Source organism: Alosa alosa, chromosome 4 (genome assembly GCF_017589495.1).
Source record: "Alosa alosa isolate M-15738 ecotype Scorff River chromosome 4, AALO_Geno_1.1, whole genome shotgun sequence".
Taxonomy (NCBI): Eukaryota; Metazoa; Chordata; class Actinopteri; order Clupeiformes; family Clupeidae; genus Alosa; species Alosa alosa.
Window position 1 is genome coordinate 18,478,195 of NC_063192.1, and position 16,623 is coordinate 18,494,817.

General features: G+C 41.5%; 1 non-coding gene across 1 annotated transcript; it reads left to right on the plus strand.

Annotated features, from left to right (window-relative positions):
- Positions 1 to 8,980: 8,980 nt before the first annotated feature.
- trnaf-gaa lies at positions 8,981 to 9,053 on the plus strand. Its single transcript has one exon. It is a non-coding gene; the product is annotated as a tRNA-Phe (tRNA).
- The last annotated feature ends 7,570 nt before the right edge of the window (positions 9,054 to 16,623 follow it).

Sequence of the window (16,623 nt, forward strand, 5' to 3'; positions counted from 1 at the left end):
GACTATTATGAGAAGGAGGGGATTAGGCTGAATCCTGATAAGATCTGTTTGAACCCAGCCGTAAGGCAAATAAACAAGTTGTTGCTCAACAGCCTCTGGGGTCGCTTCTCTATGAGAGAGAATTTGCCCACCACCGAGATGGTGAAAGACCCCGAGCATTTTGCCAGATACATTTTTGGTTGTGAATATGATGTCACACACTTTTCATTTGTGTCTGATGATGTGGCCTTAGTCCAATGGCGTCATGCTGAGGGTAGTTGTGTACAGACCTCAGACATAAATGTGTTTGTGGGTGCATTCACCACCGCTCATGCTCGCCTTAAATTGTACGAGCTTATGGACAAATTGGGTGAGCGCCTTTTGTACACAGATACTGACAGTGCGGTTTATGTCTCAAAGGATGGCGATTGGGAGCCGCCACTGGGGCCCTATTTAGGGGATCTCACAAATGAGCTGGATGATGGTGACTACATCACAGAATTCTGTTCAGCCGGACCGAAGACTTATGGCTATCGCACCTTTACAGCCCGGGTAAAACCTGTATGAAGGCGAAAAGGCGCACGCTTAATGCAGAGAATTCAAAACTGATCAGATTGGACACCCTCATTGGCCTTGTTGATCATTATGTGACTGACAGAGATAGTACACGACACATACGGGCTCGAACTGATAATATTGTGCGTAACAAGAAACATCTCATTCTAAAAAACAAAACTGGTGAGAAGAGGTTCAGGGCTGTTTACAACAAGAGGGTGCTACTACCCGACTACACAACTAGGCCATACGGATACTAAGGGGTATATGTCTATCATGGATAAATATAACACTGGCTTAAAAGAGGCCCCTGTATACGATTTCAGACTACAGCATCCATTTTCTTGTGTGATAAGCGGGCCTTCTAATTCTGGCAAGACATTTTTTGTAAAACAGTTGATAGTCAATATCGACACCCTTATTAGTGATGCAATTGAAAATGTAGTGTATATTTATGATTGTTGGCAACCACTTTATGACGAATTGTTAAAGCTGAGAGATGTCAAATTTATTCAAGGAATACCTAACGCTTCTAGATGATGATGAGTTATTACCCATATCAAAAAAAACTAACCTGTTAATTATTGATGATGTAATGAAAGATGCCAGCAATAATACAGAAATAGAGAAGGTGTTCACACAGTATGTACATCATTGTAATCTTAGTGCCATTTACATGGTTCAGAATCTGTTCTTTCAGGGAAATCTAGCAGAACAATCAGTTTGAACACTAATTATCTAATTGTTTTCAAAACCCTAGAGATAACAACCAAATCAGTGTATTAGCTTAGACAGATGTACCCCGGTAACACAAAATTCTTTCTTGAATCTTTTAAAATGCCACTGAGAAACCCTATGGATATTTGTTGATTGACTATAAACCAAAAACCCCAGATTTGTACGCCTCAGAACAGATTTGCTTTTGGAGCATCAGGCTGTCTATGTGCCGAAGAAAAACAAACTGAGACACCGATATGTCTGAGAGAATCGGTAGAAATTTGCCTCTTTTGAGGCGTTTACTTAAAGCTTTAAACCGCCCCAGAGACGTGTCATTTTACATTCTGCGTCAGATGAGTTAATCTTAGCTCTCTGCGGTGACACTGAATATTCTTCGTGGTACTATACCCTTAACAGCTATACAATATAAAAAACTACGTAAAAATAAGATTTTGATAAAGTTACTGGCTGACAAGAAAATTGGCCTCACGACAAAGAGAGACGACTATTAACCAGAAAGGTGGATTTCTCCTGCCCCTCTTGAGTGTTGCTCTGCCGTTCATAACCAGTCTGTTTACATCAAGACAGAGTTAGAAGTAATGGAATACGCTGAGAAAATGTATCTGGTACCACAAAGACAATTGGACCGTTTAAAAAATGATGTCGTAACTACCCCACTCGCCAGTCTGTTGAAAACGAGTTGGAAGTAGCTATGAAAAATGTTTTGAGTAAAAACACACCTGACCCCTCATGAGAAGGCCCTGCATTATATACGTCATTATTACAGAGATATTTGGCCCTGATTAAACAGGGGGACCTTTGAGACGAACACACTGACACTGAGTTTTACCACTGCAGTCATCATCCGATGATGTGTCACAGAGTTTAGCAGTACAGGCTACGCCCCCCACTTTTGAGAACAATCAGGTAGCCTCTGAGGTTTTAAAAAATGTACCCCTGAGAAGCAAAAGGAATGCGGAGTATATATTAGCAAAGATGTACAACTCTCAAGGCATAGCATCGTGGGACGATTCTGGGTCTTTTGTTTTTAATGGCACAACCATTCCAGGTACGCATGTGTTTGATCTGGTAAAAAGTATCACCGGGCCACAAGCTGTGAGCCATCGCAGGCGACCTCAAGGATGGCATGAATTTCTGAGGGCTATTGCTATGCTAAACATCCCTCTTTCTACAATACCAAATAGACTAGTTAAAGATTCAATCACAGCACTGAAAAGAAATAGTACACCTACTCATACACCAGTTAGAGCGGTATCAGAATCCCCTGGTTTTTCAACACCTCAATTAGATGCAACAGCATGGCTTGAATTTTAGAAAATCTTGTAATGATTACTATGCATTGCTTATGTCTAATGTTCACAGATGTTGTAATATTTTGTAAATTGTCATTTTTCTGCTTTGTTTTTCTTATGTTTATAATGTTTTATAAGGTTGTATGACTTTTGATACATGTATGACTTATAATGTGTGTATTTCTATCCTTTTGTTTTTCAATAAAAACACCCAACTCTGAAATGTCATTTGACATGTTTATTTATTATGAAGCCTTTTCAACACTTTTTTAGATACTTATCATTGATCTGTGCATGCTGCACACATGTGAATATATTACACATGCATTTACAACCTTGTAATTTTTTCACAATTAATGACACCATATTATCATTTCTATTTAAATTTTCAGAATATTTAAGCATCACATCTTCATAGCATAACCCTCTCAACATATGATACAGAAAGAAAACACAATGTTGACCACATGTGATAGACGTAAAGTCTTGCACCTGCTGGTTTGAATATAGCAGACGTTTACCCATGTTTTTCAGAAATGTGTATATGCTTGGAGGAAATATATCACTGTCTGGGCGGGTTCCCGGCTGTCGAAGAAACACACATCACCTTCTTCCAGTTATGTGCGTAGCTAACCAGTGTTCACCAGGTTGGTCTGAATTATGTGTATTAATTATCACAGAGGCTGGTAAATGATACATAATTGTTTTAGGTAGTTGATCACAAGTCAATACCCCTAGAAAATGTGTATTTTTGGATATATTATCCATAATAGTCAATTCAACAGTATTCATGATCTTTCAGTAGTAGTCCATCAAAATCTGTCTTGATTAGACACCTCAATTATACTGTCAAATACCGCGATACACAATCAAATTTATTGTATTGCAACGGTTGGTTGTCTGAACCGAACTTCCAAACGGATATTGCCTGACTTTATTAATGACAGATGCTGGCCACACTCCTCGCCAGGCGTTAAATTAAAAGCAAAAAATACTGTAACCGGACAAGTAATCCTGACGATTTATGACCAGTGCTTTGTTTTTCAGATGTCTTCCTGTGGATAACACCAATTGGTAAAACTCCCGTCGCGGTCGGGCTTCATTAAATTTCGGCTGTAGCGGCAGATGGGTATTGTTGTCCATCTACATAAACGGCTAGGAATTCCAGATCATAATGTTTAAACGCATAAGGATTTTTTGTGTATGATCCAGTATGGGCATCATTATCGACCATTGCTAATATGATGGATTTTGGTAACGCCCCCAGAAATAGGTTTTCCTGATTAGCCACCCGCGTACCAGCGGGTATTGAGAAATTTTTTAGACATACTCTATCAATAGGGTATTTAGCAGTGGTGGACTGCAATGCTTGCGCATGACCCAGTCTCACAGCCGGAGATACAGAAACTTTCTTCACAAAAAGACTTGCTGAAAGAATGTTGATTTTGTATGCTACAGCATCACTGCGTTAGAATATGGATTTACGCCTCTTTTTAGCAGGTCTACTCCCCCGGTGTTTACTCTGAGCCTTCCTTTTCGACACTGATCTTTTCTTAGCCTTTACATTGTTTTTTTTTTGTGTATCTTCCTCTTCTCACACCTGGCGGTCGTTTCATGTGTCTACGTTGCATTACTAACACCCCCGACCCCTCTTGACTGTTGTGGGCTTGCATGACGTTGCTCACCACATCACTGACGATATTTTTTTGGCTGCCGCTTTTAAATGCGGTTTAGCGATTCCAATACCCCTCACGCAATAGAGGCATAGCCATTCTGTACAGACCTTTTAGGGCGATCCCAAGCGAATCCACCATACATGACAGGGCCCCCAGCGAACCCATCAATATGGCCACCCGCCTGGTTTTGATAATATGTAACATAACGATGTGGGTCCGCGTAGGGATTAAATTCTTTCATTTTTAAATTCTTGGAAGTTGTTTTACTGGTCTGAAATGGAGTTTTGTAATCACTTTGCCGTACTTGAATGACACGTTGTGGTTTTGATCACTTTTCACCTCTATGGTAATGTCGTCAATGTGTGATTTAGACACACGTGCGTAGTGTGGTTTGTCGTAGCCGATTGTGACTATATTTTTTGGTCTCCCCCGTTATTTCTACACATCGCAGGAGTGGTACATAATAGTCACCTACAACTTGGTGGTCTATAATGTCTGTATAGACAAACAATGTATATTCCCCGCCATACAAATCAGCAATGTGGGGGGCGTATCTACCGACGCTCCCGGGGGGTACCGCGAATGGAATCATATCTTCAAAACCTAGAATCCTGGCTAGCTTCCCTCGGAATGTTAGCGAAACATCACTTTCGGATGATGTCACACGGACTTTGTGAAGTAGTTCATCATAGGTAAACTGTAAATGAGACCCGACACTATTGATTTCTGCTATGATATCAGCAATGCTATTGTAGAAAGCTTCACGAAGTTCACCAACAATAAGGATGTTAGTAGCTGTATCGGTAATTGTGAATTTTGAATGTTTTTTGTGAAATGGAACCCATGTTTTGGGGTACATGAACTCAATTAAAGCGACCTCCCAAGCCCCCCTTAGTGTTAGTGTTTTTGCCAGTTTAGTTCTGTAGCTGGATATTCTATTGTCGGGATAAATATCATGCACGCATTGCTTGGTAAAGTCACATAAAACCCTTCGGCCCTCCATGATGTCGCCGGTGTGAATAAGGATATGTATGTTGTGTTGTGATTTAAAAGACATTTTTTAAGCATCAACCACATCTTTTGCGGGGACCCACGAGTTAAATTTTGATGGCCAACCTAACCATTTTACCAATACCATACGCGTCCTACCCACTCTTTTGCTTTCCAAAATCTTTTCCACTTTGAAGGCCTTATCCCTGTTTATGAGGATTTTCTGCAACTCCTCTTCATAAAAGGTACCTTCTAACATGTCTCCATCATAGTCTTTCAACCTGTAAACAGGAGGGTTTCGATGTACACACTCTGCTATGGTGAAAAACTCACGTGTGTAGTTTTCCTCATACCCCTTTGTGAATGCACCTCTGACCTTAGATACTCTAACAAGCTCTCCTATTTTGTATTTGAACACAGATTTTTTTGGCAGCTCCCGTCTTTACACCATACAGGTTTTTAAAGACCACATTTTCATTTTCTTTTGTCACATCCACAGGTCTCATTTTGATACTACGATGGTAACTGTTATTATAAGATGATACCATATCAGGTAAGACGTCACAGTAACGTTTAGAGTTGGCGGCTGTTAGATAACGCCACATTCTTGATTTAATAGTTCTGTTGAATCGCTCCACGACACTAGCTTTTAATTCACTCCCAGTGGCGAAATGATGAATGTTGTTTTTATTCACGATCCTCTGGAAATGCTGGTTAAAAAATTCTTTCCCACGGTCAGTTTGCAACTTCTGGGGTATACGACCCTCTTCTATGATTGATTCAAAAGCAGCGGCAACCGCCATCCCTGATTTGTTTTTTAAAATACGCACCCATGCATATTTGCTAAAGACATCTATACACGTCAGCATATATTTAGCATGGTCATTCTCCCTGGAGTATATGGACATGTCAACCAGATCCGCTTGAAATTGCCTGTTGATACCATACACAATCACCCTATTCCTTTTGTAGTTGACACGCATAGGTTTATGAAGCGTGTACGCATCCTCCCCTGATAACCATTCAGCAACATCCTTATCGGACAGATGTACCCCTGTTTTTTTAAAGGCAGCTTCTTTTAATCTAGTTATACCCCCATATGAACCCTCACTTGAAGGTGTGTAGTAGATTGTATTTAGAACCTCCTCCATGACTCCCTCCATACAACTAATGACAGACCATGATGTGCATTCACAATCTTTTATTTGACAAGCAGACTTACATATCCATCATGGGTAGAGAATCAAGGTAGTTTAAAAATTTAACACACACATCAAAGTCCTTAGCAACCAGAAATTCCACTAGGCTATTCACAACCTCATAGACATCCACAGACTCATTCTTACTTTGTTTGATGACACATACATCAGTTACATATGTACAAAGAGCTACGATATGCCCTATCTTGAAAAACCCTTGCCGAATCATACACATGTTCTCTAAAATTTCATGCACTGTTACATGATACGCCTTGTTAACGGAGGATCCCATATTCAGTAGATCGGACCATTCTTCAGACAATGATCTAGCAAGCGTCATTTGATTTTTTAAGGCTTTAAAATGATGGTAAGGTACAGCAATATCAGTTGCATAACATGTAGATTCGTCTGCTATGACATTACACAGTAAGGCTGTTAGCTCATATTTCACACGCTCTTTTGGTGGGCCTGAACCACAGCACCAATTCCCCATTACCGCTAATTGTCCCAATATGTCAGAGTTTCAAGAATAATGTTTGTATCACAATCCTGTATGTGATTTTCCTTGAAAGTGTGTAAATACCCACAGATGTATGGTTCCCCTGTTAATTCGTAGACGATAGCTTCTACAGACCCCCAAATTTTTTGGGGATGGGTCTGATAGCCGTAATGTCCCAATAGATGATTCACGCTTTGCAGTAGTGGTCTTTTGTATAGCCGATGTTTTATATCCTCAACATTTGTTTGGAAGTAGTAATGCATCTGGTTCAAAGAGGCAAGAATGTTGAATCTGGCTGGGGTGGCTTACTTGACATCCAAAACAGTCCTCCTGTAACTTCTGCGTGATGATGTGTTGCAGTGTAATACACACACAGGCCTTGATAAGTCCAAGAGGTAGCTCTGCCAAACAACCAACAAGGTCTTCACCAGTAGCTTTAGAAGTCCCGGTTCCATCTGCTGATGATACAGGGTTTAATGACACACCAATCTCTAAGTCTTCTGAACAATCCATCATGCCCACCCCACCACAGGTATTTTGAAAGTATACACACGTATCAGTCATCTTAACATCTGTTGAAGGCATCACGACAGTTCTGAACGTCTCGATGATCCGGCTGGTGTGATCGTATACAACCACTAACCATTCAAGGGGTGTAGTCTGGAGGGCGGCGACTTCTCCGCTACCCAATCATGTGTGACCTCTCCTTTATCTTCAGAGTCGTTTTTGTTACTGGTAGGAGGTACACCCACAGGGGCGTCATCATCCACAAGATGGCATTCTCTAACATCCTCTTTATCATCCGTCAAAGTTAGCATCGCAAATCTCTCACACAAGTAATCCATGTCATAATGTATCATTTCTTGTTCAATTACTGATTCCTCTTGATAAAACATACTTCTTGAGCTTTGATCCACACCATCAGGCCAAACATGCGCTTCAGTCATTTCAACTTCATCCACATATAGAGACATTGTATGATGTTCACAACAGCTCTGAGAGTAAAGGAACCCTTCGTATGAAAACCTCTTTTTAAGCTTCATGAACGAGGGGGCGCTGATTCCGGAGCGGCTTCTTCACAATGGTTGGCCAGTTCCAGATCATCTTGGCACGTCTGGAAGAGACACGCCTTGACGCCCTGGTATCTTTCCAAACCAGCCCTCCATTTGAACAATCTATCAACCTTTTTGAAAACATCACTTAGAACATGTCGGTCTTTCCAAAGATACTCCACTTTAGGTGTATATGCGAATTCATTCAAATCTTTTTCATTATAATATGTAGGTCTTCTGTATGCACTGCTAGACAGGCGAATGAAATCCTGTGGACAGTTAGCATACATGTGGTAAGACTTGACATAGGCTGGACTATTCCATGATGCTGTGTAGCGACTGTCCATAGCAGGCTGTACAATATCCTTCCAAGAGTCCCTAAACATCACCCAATCTGCATCACAAAATGAAATGTGCGCCATGTCGTCTGAAAACGCCAAATCCGGAGATGTCAATGCGTATAGCTTCACACTGCGATCTTCCTTGTCAAAAACATAGCCTCCGATGCGCCCATCGTTCAACAACCATTGGTATTCCACGCCATCATTAGGTTTACTCAGAAAATTAACAAAAGTTTCAGGTCTCCTCCTTTGCGGTGCATAAGTCATTTCAGGATTCGATAGCTTAGCGCTAACAGGGGTGAGTGTAATCCGTCTCTTTGATTTTGCCGATTCAATCATGTCAGCCATGGTAAGTTCTGTTCAAAATCACTGCTAACAATGATAGCTATACATCACCCACAGCTTTTATAATCTCAATCCTAGAGACACGCCGGGGCAAAACACACCCACTACAAAAGGGTTTATAGATAACCAGGTGTCTGCATACAGACGTCACTACTCATAAACAGGTCTTTTACAATGTTATCAGCACTAGTGTACGTAGGTAGTAGGCAGACCCCCGACATGAAAGGGGTCTCAAACAACACACTCAGAGACATGCCCGGACAAAACACCACCCCTACAAAGTAGGATGCATTGCATACCATTGAAGCCCTGCAGCCGAAATAGCTCAGTTGGGAGAGCGTTAGATTGAAGATCTAAAGATCCCTGGTTCGAATCCGGGTTCCGGCAACTCCATTTTCTTTCTTTTTTTTTTTTTTTTTTGTATTTAGCCCCATTTACCACTAAACATATACAACTCTTACAAAGTTTATCTGATCCCCCATTATCCACAAAACACACATGTGGGTTTGGGGGCCAATATGGCCGCCCAGGGGTTTGACATCAGGCACATGACTGTCACATGACACTACATCCAATATGGATGCCAAGGGGGCGTGGCATTGTTTGACACCAGACACATGACTGTCACATGACTTTACATCCAATATGGCCGCCCAGGGGTTTGACACCAGTCACATGACTGTCACATGACTCACAAAACAATAACAAACAACACGTGGCGACAACCACGTGGCTAATTTGCATAAAAAGGAGGCGTGGTTATGACGTGATTTATGACGTTTCAGGGGGCGGGGCTTATTTTGACAGATAGTTCATGATAATATACTACTTACGTATTTCAAATACAAAATACTATTTTGTAATTGAAACACTTGAAGCGAAAACTATCTTTAACTAGTTCAGAAAATTGAAATAGTCTGGCGTGGGGCCACCACGGCTTGGCAAATTCCCAGCATCCAGTAGGAACCTGCTACGTCTTCATCCATTGTTTCATCTCTTATCTAAATCTGACCGTGGTGGAAAGCTGAAGGTGATTGCTGATAGGCTGTCCCATTCAGTGGCGCCTGCACAATCCAATCACGTTTGAGAGGGAAACAACAAATTGAGGGTTTCCGGGATTTTTTTTTTTTTTAAGAAGAAGTGTACAGCTGTAGGGCAGCTGTGGCCTACTGGTTAGCACTTTGGACCTGTAACCGGAGGGTTGCCAGTTCGAACCCCGACCAGTAGGCACAGCTGAAGTGCCCTTGAGCAAGGCACCTAGTCTGGCGTGGGGCCACGGCTTGGCAAATTCCCAGCATCCAGTAGGAACCTGCTACGTCTTCATCCATTGTTTCATCTCTTATCTAAATCTGACCGTGGTGGAAAGCTGAAGGTGATTGCTGATAGGCTGTCCCATTCAGTGGCGCCTGCACAATCCAATCACGTTTGAGAGGGAAACAACAAATTGAGGGTCTACTGGTTAGCACTTTGGACCTGTAACCGGAGGGTTGCCAGTTCGAACCCCGACCAGTAGGCACAGCTGAAGTGCCCTTGAGCAAGGCACCTAACCCCTCACTGATCCCCGAGCGCCGCTGTTGTTGCAGGCAGCTCACTGCGCTGGGATTAGTGTGTGCTTCACCTCACTGTGTGTACACTGTGTGCTGCCTCGCACGGCCGGGCGGCCACAGTACTCCCCAAAAATGATACTTGAGTAAAGTACAGATCCCTTAAAATTGTACTCAAGTACTGTACTCAAGTAAATGTACTCCGTTATTGTCGGCTCAATCACAAGAGAAGCCATTTTGTGCCAAGACATAAGACTAAAACAGGGGTCGGCAACCCGCGGCTCCGGATCTTTGATCCCTCTGATGCGGCTCAGCTTTTGAAAATAATAATGAGTAGGCCTATTTAATTAAAATTTTATTTTATTTCTTAGGTCTATCTGAGTAATTTATATAACTTCCCACCTCACTTGACTCCGTAATCGTAGCCTGCACAATATTGTTACATTTGCGGTTCATTGCCATGTCAATATCAAACAAAATCACCGATTTCCCTCAATTTCAGTCAACGAGAACACTTGTCGTTATTGTTGATGTGTGCGCTTGCTGTAGGCTAGATAAGGAAAATGTCAAAAAGGAAATGTCAGTGACCACAGCTTGCGAGTGCGAACACAAGCGGGCTGAAATGGGAAAGTTTCCATCCAAAACTGATTCAGAAAACGCGAAATGAACTGCCCGTTATATATCGCACACTACAACGAGTTAGTATTGCTGTGTTAACCCTATTCCACTTGCATGTGAGAAATCTTTTATCACATATGAAAAATATAAAGACAAACCTGCGCTCACGTTTAAGGGCAATTCCGCGCAAAACTGTCACATCCATAACGCCAACACAATGCCATGGTAGGCTATTTAGTTGCCATTATGGATATATGACAGTTTTGCGTCACCCTTAAATGATGACAGCCTCAATTCTTGCATGAAACTTCACCTGACTGAATGAGCCAGCCAGACTCCAAGGCCATCACCAAATCTAATCTCTGGTAGGCCTAATGTTCAATTTCGCCAATGACGTCAATGAAAATTGAGTGTTGTGTTGTGAACTAGGATGTTACTTTGTATACCAAAGGACACTGGGGAAAAAGGGGTGGTGTTTAGCCTACATGGGAAGCCTAAGGCCTATACTTCTGTCATTCCACTTTACATTTCAAGTTACTTGCACATTACTTTTAAAACTAGTAGAAAATGTATTTAAAAATCCTCTGTTGAATGAAAGTAACTGTACGTTAAATATCCAAACTTTTTCTTGTAACCGTCTTTATGTTCATGCCTTGGCAGCAAGTGCTGTATTGATTCACACTTTTTTGTCTTGTTAAATCATCAAAGACATCAAAATGCTGATCGTTTTTCACAGCACTTGTGAATCACGGTTTTAAATCACTTGACACACAAAGATGTAAATCTGCATATCCCAAAGATTCTGTTTATATATGTATGTGCTATGTGTGCACTCGCATAGAAGCATATGGCAAGAAGACACACACACACACACACACACCTCACTCACCTTTTTTTTCCTTTGAAATCATTCTGCCTACTCGTCCTCGATGATGATTGCAGTACAGTCTGATGACATCTCATAATCAGCGTGTGAGCAGGAAGAGAACCATGGGCTTCTGCTCACCAGGCTCCCCTTCACTCATAACACACCTCAGCTCCTCAGGCATTTACTGTGACTGCTTTCTGAAGGAGTGTGTCATCAGTGCCTTGATCAAACCTGAAGCTAGTGCAAGGCAGAAACACTTACACACAAGTAACGCAACCACACCTGAGGCTAGCGCACACACTCACACACATGTAACGCTAACACATCTCAGACTAGTGCACACACTCAAACTTGACTAACGCTAACACACCTGAGGCTACTGTAGCGCGAGGCCGAAACACATTCTCACACAAGTGACGCTAACACACTGAGGCTAGCACAAGGCAGGAACGTTAACTCATTGAATGCCAAGCTGTTTTCGGGAGCTTTGTCCTAGAGTGCCAGCAATCTAGACCATTGTTGATGATTTTTGTACAGCCACAGCATATCCTGTGTTATAGCTATGAACACATACAATGGCTCGTTTAAAAGGTGAGACTTTAAGCTCTCGGTGGGTCCAAACCGTGTATTTCTACACACCTCTGTTCCTGAGAAATCCCAAGCTAAACAGTGGCTAGTTTTCATCAAAATCGCTGTTTTTTTTCTAGAAATGGAGATATAACGTCTTTCATGAAATATGAAGTGTTGCCTGTTACTTACTTGTGTAAACTTTCCGGGAAGTGATCAGCGAGACCTGGCGAGACTGCCATCTAGTGATAGACCCACGAAAATTGCCTGGTTTTGACCTGACGTGCATGCGTCACTGATTCGACCCAAAGCGGCAACCGAGTTATGATAAAATGTCCAGATTGTGCGTTTTCGAGTTTTCATCATATATTTCATTTCCATTAATCACAGAGTTCCCAAAATCACATATAAGGTGTGTTAGAGTGTCTAGTTTCGTAATTAAAAAAAAAAGCTAAAAACGTAATATTACGTTTTTGGCACTCAACGCATGGGAAGGAAAATTACGTTTTTGGCACTCAATAAGTTAACACACCAGGTCAGAGGGTCAAAGTCTTCCTGACACAATTGGAGAAAGAGACCCTTATTAATGTACCCGCTTGAAATTAAAGAGGGAGACTTGGCCATAAGGCATGGGTGGGGAAAACATCAATGCAAAGTCTTCCACACTGCTGTGAGAGAAAGCTGATAACTAAAGCTTCCTGAAAACTGGAAACTGTTGTGACCTATGGCCTTAAGTCTACAACTGGAGGTTGGATTTTTAAAAATGTTTCATTACTCATTCATTTGGCTGACATCGTATCCAAATTGACTTATATCCAGGGCCAGTTTCCCCAGAGCAACATGGGGTTAAGTTTCTTGCTCAAGGACACAACAATGGCAGCAGGGAAACTCAACTTTTCTGGCTGCTGCTTGCTAGCCTAGTTCCTAAACCTTATGTTACCACTGCCTGTTCACAATTAACAAATTACAAACAAGAGAATATAATGTAACAGACAGTTACCAGTGGTGCATGCATGTTGTAAGGACGAAATGGATAGTGCTGTGTTGTATGTGTCAAAATCCTAAGCAATGGCCCACGAACAGCAGAGAAAGATGCCCTTTTAACTGATGAGACACCTGCACAATGGTATTGATTCAAGTGTCTCCATGAGTTGTGTTGACTGTGTATTTCTATCCAGACCGGCTTGAACTTGCGAACCTAGCTTGGTTAACACCAGGCCATTACTTAAATGTCAATTGAGATTGAGAAAGGGTCTGGAAAGACTTCATTGACTTACGGCTTCCAAGGGCAACCAGCAGTGTAAATAAACTTAAATCTGTGCAGTAAACTCTTTCCGTTTCAGACGTGCAATCAAATCTTGTAAATGAAGGTCATAAATGCAGTTGTTTACTCAGTTCCAAAGAAAAATATTATGCTTATAAACATACAACACTTATAAACATATCTGTTTAACCCTGTCGCTATCAGCGCAGCCATTGGTTGTGTTAAATTCACTGCTCTATCTGTCATCATATAAAGTCCGCCCCATGCTGGATAAATGATTGTGATTGATGCCTGGGTTTTTGGAACATTGGAAATGGGTCAGTGGTCTCTTTGACCGACTGACCTGCAGAGCAAATTCAAATTTGCTTATAGGTTAGGGACCGTTCGGTATTTATGGAATGTACCACCGGAGGAAAATAGGGGAGGGTCATGTCTTTTTATTCTTTGTTGAGGGGAGGGTCACACATTTTTTTTATTCTAGGAGGGAGGGTCACCCAACTTTTGTATTCATGAAAACAGCAATATTTGGGCCGTCGCCCATGGCCTCGCGTCATGGGCCTCGCACCTGGCCAAAGATGACATTAAGCGTTTATTCTTCATTAACGCCTATTGTAGACTAAGCAAAAAGCTTAATGTGGCTTAATGTCCTAAAACAACAATCAGTGATCACCAAATTTCTCTCATATTGTTCCTAATAGGCTAATCACTAAGAACCTGTAGGTTACCTGACGTGACAGCATGTTTCTTCAATCTCCTTCACTGACACATATGGAAAAGGCTTAACGCCCCAAAACAACGATAAATGATCATCATTCCTTCTCATATTGCTCCTCATAACCATCTATAAAAATCTATCCAGAAGTTTTTTTTTCTTTTGGAGCACGTCCAAATCAGGGTGCACAGTTAGGGGGGAGCAGGGGGAGCCGGGGGAGCCATGGCTCCCTATAGTGGCCACCTGAGCTCCCCTGAAAACATGTATGTGAAATTGTGGGGAAGCTCTAAAATATTTATGATTGCCAAATAAAATATACTTTGGCCATGGTTTTCCCTATAATGTGTTAAATAAAATAAATAAAATTGTATTTTGAGTTCATGAAAAAAGTGCCTGCTTGCACGTTAGAGGCGCGAAACGTGGAAGCGCTGCCTGCAGCTCCACCCACTAACCACTCACACGAGCTCGTTCAGTTAGCAGCGGTTGGTGCCATGGAGGTATTATATATAACTGGAGAGAGTGACTAAGTCCCGCCCCCATTAATTTCAATGGTCCATGCTAGGCTAGCTACTTCAGCCAAAAAAGCATGAAATTGGACGAATTGACGGTTGGACATTCCCTCAGAGGAAAAGAAGTTGTTCGGGAACGCGCTTCACCTCGTTATAAGTGCAAATTCATTTAATTGGTTGGGTTAACATTTTGGGAATGATGGTAAAGTTTGCCCTGTCTCTGAAGTCCTAGGTTATTTAATGTGATGTTCATATGTGATAATAAACTATGCGAATCAATATTGTGTCACTTTAGGCTTCACAAATAATGATCCCTAAATAATATATTTGGACAGGTTGTAGGCCTATTACGCAATAGGCTATCCAACGAAAATGACTATTAATTAAGTAGACATGGTATGTAGGAAACGTGTGGATAGCTGGGATTTATGCTGCACCCAGTGTGAATTTGCAGCTTAAGCCTAGGCTACATTTGCAGGCAGACGAAATAAAGCCAATGCAAGTTAAACTTCCGATAGAAGCGCACATCCCTCGGGTATTGTGGTTCAAGCAGGCTGTAATGGAACCGAGCGGAAGTTACCATTAACGAATGTGGGTGTGGCCAAAGAAGCAGAGGCAGTAGTGAAGATGGACAGTAATTTATTATTCGGCTTGGCTCGAACAACCAAGCAGAAGAGTCCATAGAAAAAAAATTGCGATGTTGAACCAGTATGAAAAATCTGCTTTAGCATCTAATCTTGCGAGATTGAACCAGTATGAAAAACCTAATCAAAATACAGCAGCATTGTACCAGTCACAGTACCCTACACATCACATAGGCCAGACAAGACTAACATCAGACTAGACAGAGGGGAACATATCTGGCGGCCAGCACCATTTAACATAGACAGGTAAACACTAAACAATCAATTAACACACAATAGACAAGACAGACCCTGGGCCACAAGCATAAATATATATCATTTGTCACTATCAGAATGAGCTAAATACATTGTTAAATAATAAACTTGGTTACATGTGGAAAGACTCATCATCGATGCAGCTTGATCAGTTCCGTCTTGAGATCCCCCCACAATCAATTAACCTAATGGAACGGTCCAATACCGCCCGGAAACAATAAACAGTCCATGCGATCCAGTCGGCCCTCCTTTGCCACCGGACCTTCAGAAGCTGGAACCAAGGGGGCAGGTGAATTCCCAGAAGTAGAAGCATCGATGTAGCAGTGGTTATCAACTCTCTGCTAACCCCATAGAACGCCCATTCATTTAGGATTTTTTTGAACTCCCATAACTTCATATAACATATATCATGTGATGATATTTTAGCTTCTGTGTTATCTACATAAACAATAAAAGGCAAAACAAGACTCGACTACCTCGTACGTAACGTTAGGTTCCCGTAAGAACCATGTCCGGTTGAAGGGAAGCTAACGCACTGAAGGGAGATAACCGTATTGTTTGGATAAGAAGCGTAGTCCAGCCAGCACGGAAACTCGTGAAGAAAGCATTGTAGCCTATGTTAAGGTAAAGCATAGAGGCAAGTAAACCTAATGAAAAACAGTAGTTTTACCATTAGGTAGTCTATCGATAATCATTTCAGAGGTTTTCGATGGATTGACCGTAGGTCAGAAAAGTGGAAAGAAGATTAGCCTCAAGGCTATAACTTTTTTGTTTTGTTTTACCATGACTGTTTTTGAAGATGACCATGTGTGGTAGTTTCAACATTAACACGACTTGATATCACTTGTGAGGATGATATTAATAATAATACATAAATAAATGTTTAACTTTGATGAATTTGAAGGCGAAGGAAGTGTGAGAAGAATTTCTGTGTATCTATCATATGAGTTACAAGATTCAGTTCGATGGCTAACGT